At 45.2% G+C, this 11,402-nt stretch overlaps 1 protein-coding gene across 1 annotated transcript in view; it reads left to right on the top strand.

Moving 5' to 3' along the window:
* Positions 1–5,259: 5,259 nt before the first annotated feature.
* Positions 5,260–11,402, top strand: part of LOC117228702 (uncharacterized) — a 720,896-nt gene continuing 714,753 nt past the window's right edge. Inside the window, exon 1 of the mRNA XM_076521571.1 lies at positions 5,260–6,854. The gene's annotated coding sequence lies outside the window, so the exon portion shown is untranslated. The remainder of the gene's footprint in view (positions 6,855–11,402) is intronic.

Here is an 11,402-nt window from a genome sequence, read left to right as displayed (position 1 = left end):
TTTTTATAGTTGTCGACAATTCGTAACTATAAAAATGAGTCCCGAGGCTCGAATAATCGTATCTCATTTTCCAAAATTGTTCACTTTTGTGGACAATCTCAGCGTCAATTCGTCAATGCGTCAATCGGCAGAGGGACAAGAGGAGTACAGTAATGTCTCCATAATTGACGCACAGATTGTCCACAAAAAAATGGACAATTTGGGAAAAGTAGATACGATTGTGCGAGCTTATGACTCGTTTTTTATAGTTATCGATTGTCAACGATTCTAAAAACAAGGTGCAAAGCTGGAATAATCCTTCCTTCTCTTCCCAAATTGTCCATTTTTGTGCACGATCTGAGCGTCGATTAGGGAGAATATACTGTAATTCGTTATTAAAAACATCGTCGAAACGCGGTACAAAGAGATCGAGCGAAACGCACGGTATCGTTCAACTTCTCCGTCCGTCAGGAAGATAACGGAGCGGACGAGGCTGCAGAATTTCAGGACGTCCTCGGATATTGCACCCCGGTGACAGCAGACGGCCGAAAGAGGGTTAACGATCGGGTCGTTGTACTTGAGGATGACCTTCCGAGCGCCGGACCGGACCCGTTGACCGAAAATACTCGTAACGAGCGAACGCTGCTATATACGGGCGCTGACAAAACGACGTTAAAGGGGTTAACAGTTGTTACCGGATAGGAAGAGAGCGAGAGAAAGAGAGAGAGAGAGAGAGAGAGAGAGAAACGGAGGGAGAAATAGAGAATCCGTATAAGATATTATCGGGAATAGGCGACGGCCGGCGAGAGAGCACCGGGGGTAGATCTTCTGTGCGCGATACGGTTATGTTTTCTTCGTGTTCCGGTGGTTTCCGTGCCAAGAGCCCGCGTGGAGGGGGGGCCGCGGGGTGTGGGAAATGCGGCTGTCGAACGAAAACGTTAAATTCATCAACGCGCGTTCGCGCATCGTATCGCGATGAATTCCGGCGCGCATCCTCTCTCCCCCCAACAGACACAAACGCGCGAAAATAGGAGAGGAACAAGCGGCGCGGAGGGACTAGAATGGATTAACGAGGGCGAGAACGACGGAGCGCTCGTTTCATACGGATGTGTGCTCGCTGTACAACTATTTTCCAGACTAACAAACGCTCTGTCGGTTCGGTACGGCGGCGGCGGCGGCGGCGGCGGCGGCTAACGGCGAAAATCGACGATCCTATGTATCCCGGTACAAGAAAGCTTTCGGGGGCTGGGCTTGGATCCAACAACAACCGCCATATTTATGGTGCCGGGCGTCTTAACCCACTGAGGGAGCCGAACGGATCCGGGGAAGTCGAATCAAAGTTGAGGGGTTACCAGAGGTCAGGTCCCCCGACGCACCATCCGAAATTCATCGGGACTGTGTTAGCGGGATTTGAAAGTCCTTCGCGCAATTGCTTTTCCCAATGTGCTACCGACACCGTTTCGATAACATTCCTCTTAACTGTGATTAACGTCTCGTTTTTTGATGAGAATGCCTTCCGATCGGTGGCATACGCGAAGCTATTGAAAGACGAAAATTAAGGGAAAAAAGCTAGTGGAAGTCTAATAACGGGTTAACAAACTGGTTGATTTTTTTTCATATTTTGCTTAAATGCATATAAAATATAGAATTTGTTGAAGAATATCAAGGTGTATATCCTTCTTAACCAATTAACTGTTTTTGACTAGTATAGTCGTCATGGTATAAAATGTTGTAATTTTTTATGACGAGTATACCAGCTAAAAACAGCTAACTAGTTAAGAAGAATACACTGTGATATTCTTTGTTAAATTATATATTTTATAAGTGTGTCGTATTTGAACAAAATGTGAAAGAAATCAAACTTATAGAGTATAATTACACTTTCCAAAGAAATTACAACAGCTAACTGATTAATCCATCTGCTGTGCCTCGAAGAAGTTTAATCAGTTTCCTTTAATCGAGTAAGACTTATTTCCACACTGACTCATCGTTCATGTTATTATCTATCTATTTTAGGTCCGCATAGAAGGGTTAAATATCGCTCTGGTTTTACAGCTGACGTTGCACGATGATTTTTAACCATAAAAAAATTCTCAGTCATTTGTCTATAATTTGTGAAAAATTATAAAGTCACAGCTAAAGGACAAGCGAGCCTGCCCAACATTTCCCACCTGAAAATAAATCAAACTGCACGAAGAAAATACGGAGTGTCTCCGCTCTGTGTTTCAGGGTCAGGAGTGTTCGTTCGTTCGTTCGTGAAGAAATGAGAAACAAAGGCAATCGCGAGTGTCTCGATTCCGACGCTCGACTTTCCCCGTGTTCCGCAGCGATAGGTCGACGCGACGATAGCTCGAACGGAAACGAGGTGCAGTCTTGATAACCGGAGCCGGTCTTCTAATTCCATTCGCCATAAATGCCGCTTACGTATCTAATCTGGCATTCCCAAGCGCTGTACCAGCGTCTACCAAACAGCTTTTAACGAACATGCAGAATCCATGAATCACGTTGCCGGCGACACAACGCGTTCATCTCCTTGTACGTTCTCTCTCTCGCGCTCTCTCTCTCTCTCTCTCTCTCTCTCTCTCTCTCTAGCACTCTCGCTCTCTCTGTCTCTCTTTCTCTCTTACGCACTATCGCTCTCTCGTGCTCTCTCTCGCGCTCTCTCTCTCTCGCGCGCTCTCTTTTTTGCGCTCGCTCTCTCTCTCTCTCTCCCTTGCACTCTCGCTCTCTCGCGCTCTCTCTCTCTTGCACTCTCGCTCTCTCGCGCTCTCTCTCTCACGCTCTCTCTCTCTCGCACTCTCGCTCTCTCGCGCTCTCGCCCTCTCGCTCTCTCGCACTCTCGCTCTCTCGCGCTCTCACCCTCTCGCTCTCTCTCTCTCTCTCCATCTATCTATCTATTTATCTATCTCTATTTCTCTCTCTCGTTCTTCCTCTCCCTATCTCTCTCTTTTTCGAGGAACATAGGCTGACTCACGTAGCCGATTATTCATTTGCAAATAATTCTTTGGCCGGATCGGCGACGTCGCGGCGCGAGGCAACGCTTGCACGAGTTATGGCGAGCCTACGGTTGCTGAAGCGGTTGCGGTATTGAATGTTTACCGATGCAATGCGCACGAGACCGAAACAGTCTGACGCTTTTGGTGGGCTGGCGTCGTCCAGGTGGTCTCTCTGAGCTGACGCTTAATAACGCGGCTTGTTATGTGCCTGAGAACCATCCTGTTAAAAGATATACAGTAAAGTCTCCCTAATTGACGCTCAGATTTTCCACAAAAATGGACAATTTTGGAAGAGGAGATACGATTATTCGAGCGTTGTGGCTCGTTTTTTATGGTTATCGATTGTCAACAATTATAAAAACGTGCTGCAAGGTCTCGAATAATCGTATCTCCTCTTCCCAAATTGTCCAGTTTTCTGCACAATTTCGGCGTCAATTAGGGAGACATTACTGTACTCTTGTTCCAGCTACGATCTTCTTTTTTTTCTGTCTTCTTACTTATCATTGCTTGAACATGCGACTGTGTGCTTTTTTGGAAAGGTCTGATACGATAATCGATGAATTCCAACCTCTGAAAAATTGGCAAAGTAATTTAGCTACTGACGTCAAAATTGGAAAGATAAAATTGTATGTAAATAAACATTTTCTAACACAAGGGAAACAAGGATGAATTCATTATGTGGATTCCAATAGTAAAACTGTTACACAAATTATTAGGTACATTTAAGACGGAAGAGATGTATGCAATTATATGCTCCCATTGTTGGTTCGTTATCTAACATATTAATACTGTATAGCTATTGAAAAATCTATCGATCAATAAGCTCATAGCTATATTAGATATAAAAGAAGCTTAGTGATTTTACTTTAATTAACAAACTCGAAAGAAATTCCTAGACTATATTATTTAAGGAAATATGTTGGTGCACGACTGAAATTGCTATCGTTAATGAAAATTTATTAATCCTTTGGCGTTCACCGCTTTGTCTGAAAAATAATTTCATCTGCCGTCGGCATTTGCCTTTGTAGCTTAAAACGCACCACCTTGGCGCCAGGGGCATCAGCCGGCTATCTAGCAAGCGAAACCAGGTTGATATCGCCAGTAAACAAAGTGTTGATATCTTTTTTAATAGTTATATTATATACCAAACTATTCCCTCGATTTTCAACCAATGAAGAGCGTTGTTGTTCTATATAATTTAGTGGTCTACGAGTAAGGCCATTTCTAGATACAGTAAATTCTTCCTGGAAGATCCGGAGTTCGGAAGTGAAAACAATAATCGGCAAAGGATCCCTCGGACACGATTCTTCGAGCACCGCGGGTCGTTTTTATAGTTGCCGACATCTCGTGCGAGAGAGAGAGATAGAGAGAGAGAGAGAGAGAGAGAGAGAGAAAGAGAGAACGAAACTCAAGCAGTCGGCAAAAAAAAGCAGCGGCCGGCATGCCGGTGCACATTAATATGAATACATAGTAATGCTAGAATAAAAACAATAACATAACTTTTTTTATTTCTAACTTTTTGCGACGATTCGGAGGAAATTCGGAGGCTAAATGCCACTATTCGAGGGTCACGTACTTAGTACCTGCTGCGACCGTTATAGCTTTGCGGTTTTTCTTACCTGACTCTCACCCAAACAGATTAGTTTGTGTCGACTTCCGGGAATTCTAGTCAAAGGAGCTGCGTCGCGTGCCGCATTACACGCTTCACCGACTCTCTGTTGACCTTTAGCGTCGACGTAGCAATAAATCACGTAGGCATAGGACTGGTACAGGAAAAATTACAGCGACCCAAAATTTGGCATGCCAGGGAGAATTTACTGTACCTCTACAATCTTCAACTTCCAGCCCTGTGAAGTGAACAGTTGCTTTAAGCTATCGCAAATTTACCGAGGCAATAGAATTTTAAGTACATCGTCGTACAGTTAAATAGAATAGCGTTACCGCAGCGCTATTGGACCACTGTGAGATTGGACACAAAATAGCGACCGATAGGCAAAACCGAGCATGATCCGTACGTCGTAGAGGCATCGACGACCGTTTCTTTTCTGGTTTCCAAGAGGGATAGGTGGACCAGAGAGTGGCAAGTCCTTCGAGGATGATTTTGGACACCGGCGCAGGAAATCCGGGATGCGAACGGCGTCCCGACGCCACCGATCAGTGCTGCCACTGTGCTCAGCGGCCGCCGGCCGCGACAGCGCGTCGCCGGCAGCGAGCGCGCGCTCGGTCCTCCTCGGCGGCCTTCGGGCCTGCTCGCGTACAGTTATGGTAAGGGAACGTCAGTCACTCTTCGGCGCTCGCGCGGAAGAGTCTGTACGCATTAACGGTCGGGGATATCGTCGCTCCCTGCGGAGTGTTAAATATCTCGTAGGTGTTCGATCGCCGTCGATCCACAGCGACGCGTGTCCGCCACAGGTCTTGGATCATTAGTGACCGGCACCGATCGAGAACGGTGACGCGACGCCGCTTACGGAAGTGTCGCGGGAAAAAAGCCGGTAGTCGAGCCGCGTGTGTTTTCTCAGTGCATGTACACGAGTTTCCCAAGTCGGGATTCGGACGCGATAAGTGGCCAGTGAAGGCGGTGTATTTCGGCGTTGTCCGGCCGGTTGCCAGCGTAGTTACCACCTGATTCGGAAATTCGGATCTCCGATGAGAGTAATCGGGAGCAAGTGACACGGCCGAGCAAGGGAACAGGAAGAAGCAGAAGACGCGATCGGGAAAGGGGACGATAGAAGCCGGATGAATCGAACAGACAACGACGGGTCGCGATTCCGGCCGGCGTTTTGACGTTTCGTGTTCCGCGGTCAGAGAAGAAGCGATTCCTCGGTTGTTCCCCCGTGTTCCACGTATGATGGATGCTGTCGCGCGTGTCTCGTGTTGTACGCGACGCTATCAAGAACAGACAGAGCGTCGAGTCGCGCAGCCAGCCTCGTTCCAGTGAGTTTCGCCTCTCTGTCACTCCCTCGCCGGTCCGTATATCGTGTTCGTGCAGTGCCGCGTGCGTTTCCAACGATTGTACTAGCGCCGGCCTGTGGCAGCAGCGGCAGCGGCAGCAGCAGCAGCAGCAGCAACAGTAAAACGCCGGTAGGCGCTGCAGCGAGCTAGAGAGAGAAAGAGTGTTGGTCTCACGGTACGAAGCAACGGTGTTCGTAGTGTTTGTGCGCGCGCGGAAAAAGGAAGCGGTTAGCCGGGTCCCTCTCTCGTTCTCATCGTGCACACAAAGTTACCCGTGTGGTTCGCTTCTCTCTTCGTTCCTCTCTCACTCTCTCTCCCTTCCTCCTTCTCACTCTCATTCTATACCCCTATCACTGTCCCTCTTTCTCTTCCTCCCCCTCTCTCTCTCTCCCTCGTTTTACTCGGTGTATGTGTGTGACGCGGTCATCCTGCTTCAACGGTGACGTTGTGATCACCGTGTCGGTGCTTCTTCGATGATAAGCACGTGTGCGTGCCACTACCTGCTGCGTGTACGTGCGTGCGTTAAAGCCGCGAGCCGCGTATCGGCGTGCAGTTAGTGACCGCGTTGCGTTACCATCTAAAGTCTCTTTCTCTGTTTCTCTCTCTCTCTGTCCCTCTATTCTACGTGCGCTGCCACGGTTTTCTATTTGGTTCGTTTCCACCTCGTGCCCGGTTTATTTGATTTTCCCTCCGACGCCGCGCGGCTTCCGCCGAGTGTCCGCTCTCGAAGATAGTTTCCTCGCGCCCGGATACGGTGACATCTATCTCTCTCTCTCTGTGCCGGAGTTCACGCAGCAGTTACAAACGGATCGCACCGGAGTAACCATGGATATCCTGCCGAGTGGGAACATATTTAGGGAGTTGCAGGACATACACGACACCGGATACTTTTCTGCACAGCCGTCGCTCGAGGATCATTGGCAACAGGTAAGAATACACACACGCGTTGTTGTTTCAAACCATTCTCCATTGTGCACATGTACCAACGGCGGCCGAAGCTCCTGCTTTTCTGAACCCTTTCGTGCGGGCCAAACCGAAACGTCGAGTCGAACGACGTCGCGCGTCTCGCGTTTACGAGACACGCTCGTCAACGACGGAGGACACGTCGACCGTGAATATCAAACGCGAAAAGCCGCCTCATAGTAACCTCGACCGCTACGTTTCAGTCTCTAACGGTCGGCGCCGTAATCGCGTCCCGGTACGCGAGACTCCGGGTTCAATGGCGTGAACAAATAAACTAATTGCGCACACCTCGGTGAACACCGTGCATTCCGAGGTTAGCTTAACAATTTTTCTTTCGTTCATCGACGTTCCTACGATCCTCGGCCACTGTTTCACGAATCATCCCGGGATAATACGATATTTTTCTTTTACATTCGAGCCGTTTATTTTGAAATAAGTGTCCGAAGTTTGAAATAAGTTTAAGTTGAAATAAGTTTATTTTGGCATAAGTCACTTTGTTTTTAAGTCGATATATTTAAGGGTCTGCGTTTTAACAGGTTTAAGAATATGGATGCTAACTTTCGAGAAGATTTACTTGTATTTGTTATCTCAGGATACTGATATTTTTCTCGGTATAAATAATTTCGTATAAACATTAAAATAATCACCACTTTTCATTACGGTGAAGTGACTTATGCCACTTTCAAAATAAACGGCTCATTTAAATCACTAAATTCTGCTGCATTATATAAACACAGTTTAGTTTACGCTCTGTGTGTATATTTACGCTCTGAACCAAAAAATTGTGCTCGCGTTGTGACGTCTCGTTTCAACGTAAACGGAAAGCATTTAACGTCTTATAGTATTTAGAACGAACAAGTTGGTGAACATCTATCTTGAGAAACTATCTAGAAATCTGTAACTAGGAATAATAAACTAACTAGAAATCGATCTTGAAGTACTTCAGTCAACACTGAACCTACCAAGCAGTAATACTAACTGGCATGTACTGCTTCACAAAAGCGAGAAGACCGAGTTTATTTAGAATTTCTAAAGTTTTTAACATAAAACCTGCTCCAATAATATGTATAACTTATTCAAGCGTTTTCCACGAAAGAGTCTCGGAAATTTGCAGTATTGCAAAATAAGAACTAAGGTCACCTTGACCGCGGTAGGTTTAATGTTAAAGAAATTGAAACTAAAAAATTGGAATTTTATCCTAGACGCGACGAGACGGTGTCATCTGTGTACAACTGACCCGTGTCAATCAGTTACATATTTTGCCAACGACAAAATTGCATTGGATTATCGCTGGTCTTTTGGATATTCGAAAAATCGTTGGACCAGTGACCGAGCAAGAAATTGGGTCGTGTTTTTTCGCGGGGATTTTTCGGTTGCGGGCGGCATTTAAATCGATTACCGATATGCAGCCGGGCATTATGACTGGACGACCTTGAGCCAAGGTATTAGATCGGTGTGTACGTTCAGTGACGCGGCCGAGCGTACTATAGACGGCGCGTCCTGTTTGTTTACGAGTGTGCAATGACCTTCCAGTGGCCGGGGAAGGCAGGAGGGACGTACTTATTCCCCATTCAATATCTCAGGCCGGAGTACAACAGTTTCCTCGCTTCGTTAAAATGGCACGAGTGACGTCACTGGTTGCACCGTGCGCTCCCGCGTGGCGTCGGGACTTAACGGTTTATTATCACGATCGCCACCGCGCCGCTATGGAGCCAATTTGCATCGCTTTCTTTTTTTTCCCTCCCCCCTTCTGCCGTTTAATTGTATCTCCGCGAAGCCGCCTTTTGTTCGACTTTTTATTTTCCCCGGAGCTCGGTAAAAATTCAACCGCTTCCATACTAATTATTGTTTCCATCTATATGTATTTCGCTGGCTGTTGTTGATTGTTTTGTTGCTGTTCGTAATAAAGCGATCGATAAAGATAATTCGTGGTAGCGTGAAATGCCGCGAATGTATTGGTGAAGATGATTTTGAACAATTTCGAAGTAGGCCGAAGCGATAAATGGGAAACCGACACTTATTAAGTATCGATAAGGATAATGCTTGGATAACTAAGCATATTTAGTAGAATTCGGTGTTCGAGCTGTGTTCGCGGCTTTATTACAGCACCAACTGCGTTATTTGATTTGTTTTCATAATAGACGCAGCGGTGTATTAAGTATTAACCCTTTCGCTACGGCGGTTCAGTCCGCCGTAGCGCCCCTCCTGAACGGAACCACCCGCCGAAATTGTGCACATTGCGCGTGGATAGTGTATTTGGGAAGAAAAGGGATTTTTCTTTAAAACAATATAGTTATAATTTCTGCATAAGGTATAAAGTTATTTAATAGGTAAAAAAAGTTTCATTAACAATGGAAAAAGTGAAGAAATAATATATAATATACAGTAATAAAATAAAACATAATATTCATAATACAAAACATAATACATAATAATTAGTCCTAAAGTTAGTACTTTCGATTTTCTATCCCTTTATGACATGTAACACAATAATAATGGGAAATGCAGGTAGAACAAATATAACTTGAATGGTGTGTCGTTTATTTCGGACTGTCGTTTCTTTGTTTCGTCAAAAGATTCACGCAATACCAGCATGTCGGATATATCCGGCGTTCGTCCCCAGAGGGCGATCATGTGGATGTCGGATATATCCGGCGTTCGGCTCCGCGAGTGTTCATATGGATGACGGATATATCCGTCGTTCGGAGCGAAAGGGTTAATGAGGATAATGCTTGGACAACTGAGCATATTTAGTAGAATTCGGTGTTCGAGTTGTGCTCGCGGATTTGTTACAGTCCGAACTACGTCATTTCATTTGTTTTCATAATAGACGCAGCGGTGTATTAAGTATTAATAAGGATAATGCTTGGATAACTAAGCATATTTAGTAGAATTCGGTGTTCGAGCTGTGTTCGCAGCTTTATTACAGTACCAACTGCGTTATTTGATTTGTTTTCATAATAGACGCAGCGGTGTATTAAGTATTAATAAGGATAATGCTTGGATAACTAAGCATATTTAGTAGAATTCGGTGTTCGAGCTGTGTTCGCAGCTTTATTACAGTACCAACTGCGTTATTTGATTTGTTTTCATAATAGACGCAGCGGTGTATTAAGTATTAATAAGGATAATGCTTGGATAACTAAGCATATTTAGTAGAATTCGGTGTTCGAGCTGTGTTCGCAGCTTTATTACAGTACCAACTGCGTTATTTGATTTGTTTTCATAATAGACGCAGCGGTGTATTAAGTATTAATAAGGATAATGCTTGGACAACTAAGCATATTTAGTAGAATTCGGTGTTCGAGTTGTGTTCGCGGCTTTATTACAGCACCAACTGCGTTATTTCATTTGTTTTCATAATAGACGCAGCGGTGTATTAAGTATTAATAAGGATAATGCTTGGATAACTAAGCATATTTAGTAGAATTCGGTGTACGAGTTGTGCTCGCGGCTTTATTACAGCACCAACTGCGTTATTTGATTTGTTTTCCTATAGACGCAGCGGTGTATTTATTGCGCGCGGGATTTTATTGCACAAGTTATACTCCCGTAGTTTGTTTATCCTTCGGTCACGAAGTTTATTTTGTTGTGTCCAGTTGATACACGTACACACAGCTTTCGTATAAGCGATCGTTTCGTCGCCTAGCATGGCTAGGCGTGTGGGAATTTCAAAATACACATTGTTCGTTTGCGTCAACGCTATTGGTTGCGTTGTTATCGGGCCCAACGAAAAATGCGTGGGTCGCTGAAAAATCGAAAAAAAAAGATTCACACGACGCTGACGTCAGTTTATACACAGAGGTAACCACTTGCCATTATCGACAAGTTGCCGATAACCGATCGACGATAAGTTTCGATTTATATAACATCGAGGCATCGATAATGCAAGGGAATTAATTAAGTGGGGATACGAGTCTTTTCGAAAAAAAGAAAGAAAAAAAAGGCACGTGGAAGAAATTGTAATCAACAGCGGAAACGAGAGCGCGACGGCATTGTTTTATAAATTTCCACAACCTTGTGCTACATTTTTCCGTTGTGCAATCAAGTTGAATTCCTCGGTAATTATGTAAGCCGCAGTCCGTGCAACAATTCTTCTTGCTCCGTTCCACGGTCTCGCTTTTCCATTAAGTTCTCTCTGCCAGTCTTAACGATGGAATTGATAGCCTCCCAGCGAAAACGTGCAGAACCGTAAAGTTCTCTTATCTGCCGACGAAAATTGTACGAGTTTCGCTTCGGGTAAACGTTCGACGGTAATTTTCGAAACGACACATTGAGAATACGAGTCACCGATAACGATCGCCGAATCGGTAATTAACGGGGTTCGGTTCTTCGCGTAAAACCGCGGAACCACGGCGTCGAAAGCAACCGAGGAATTAGTAGACAGCGCGGCGTAGGTCAGAGAGCTAATTGCGAAGACATTTCGAATCCTGTCGTGAAAGCGCCGAAGCGTTTCTTTCGAGTATTCCCCTGTATCGTGCGATTTTATCGAGCGTTTACGTAACGCGTTTC

This window comes from Megalopta genalis, chromosome 1 (genome assembly GCF_051020955.1).
Source record: "Megalopta genalis isolate 19385.01 chromosome 1, iyMegGena1_principal, whole genome shotgun sequence".
NCBI classification, from domain to species: Eukaryota; Metazoa; Arthropoda; class Insecta; order Hymenoptera; family Halictidae; genus Megalopta; species Megalopta genalis.
This window is presented reverse-complemented; position numbering and strand designations above follow the sequence as displayed.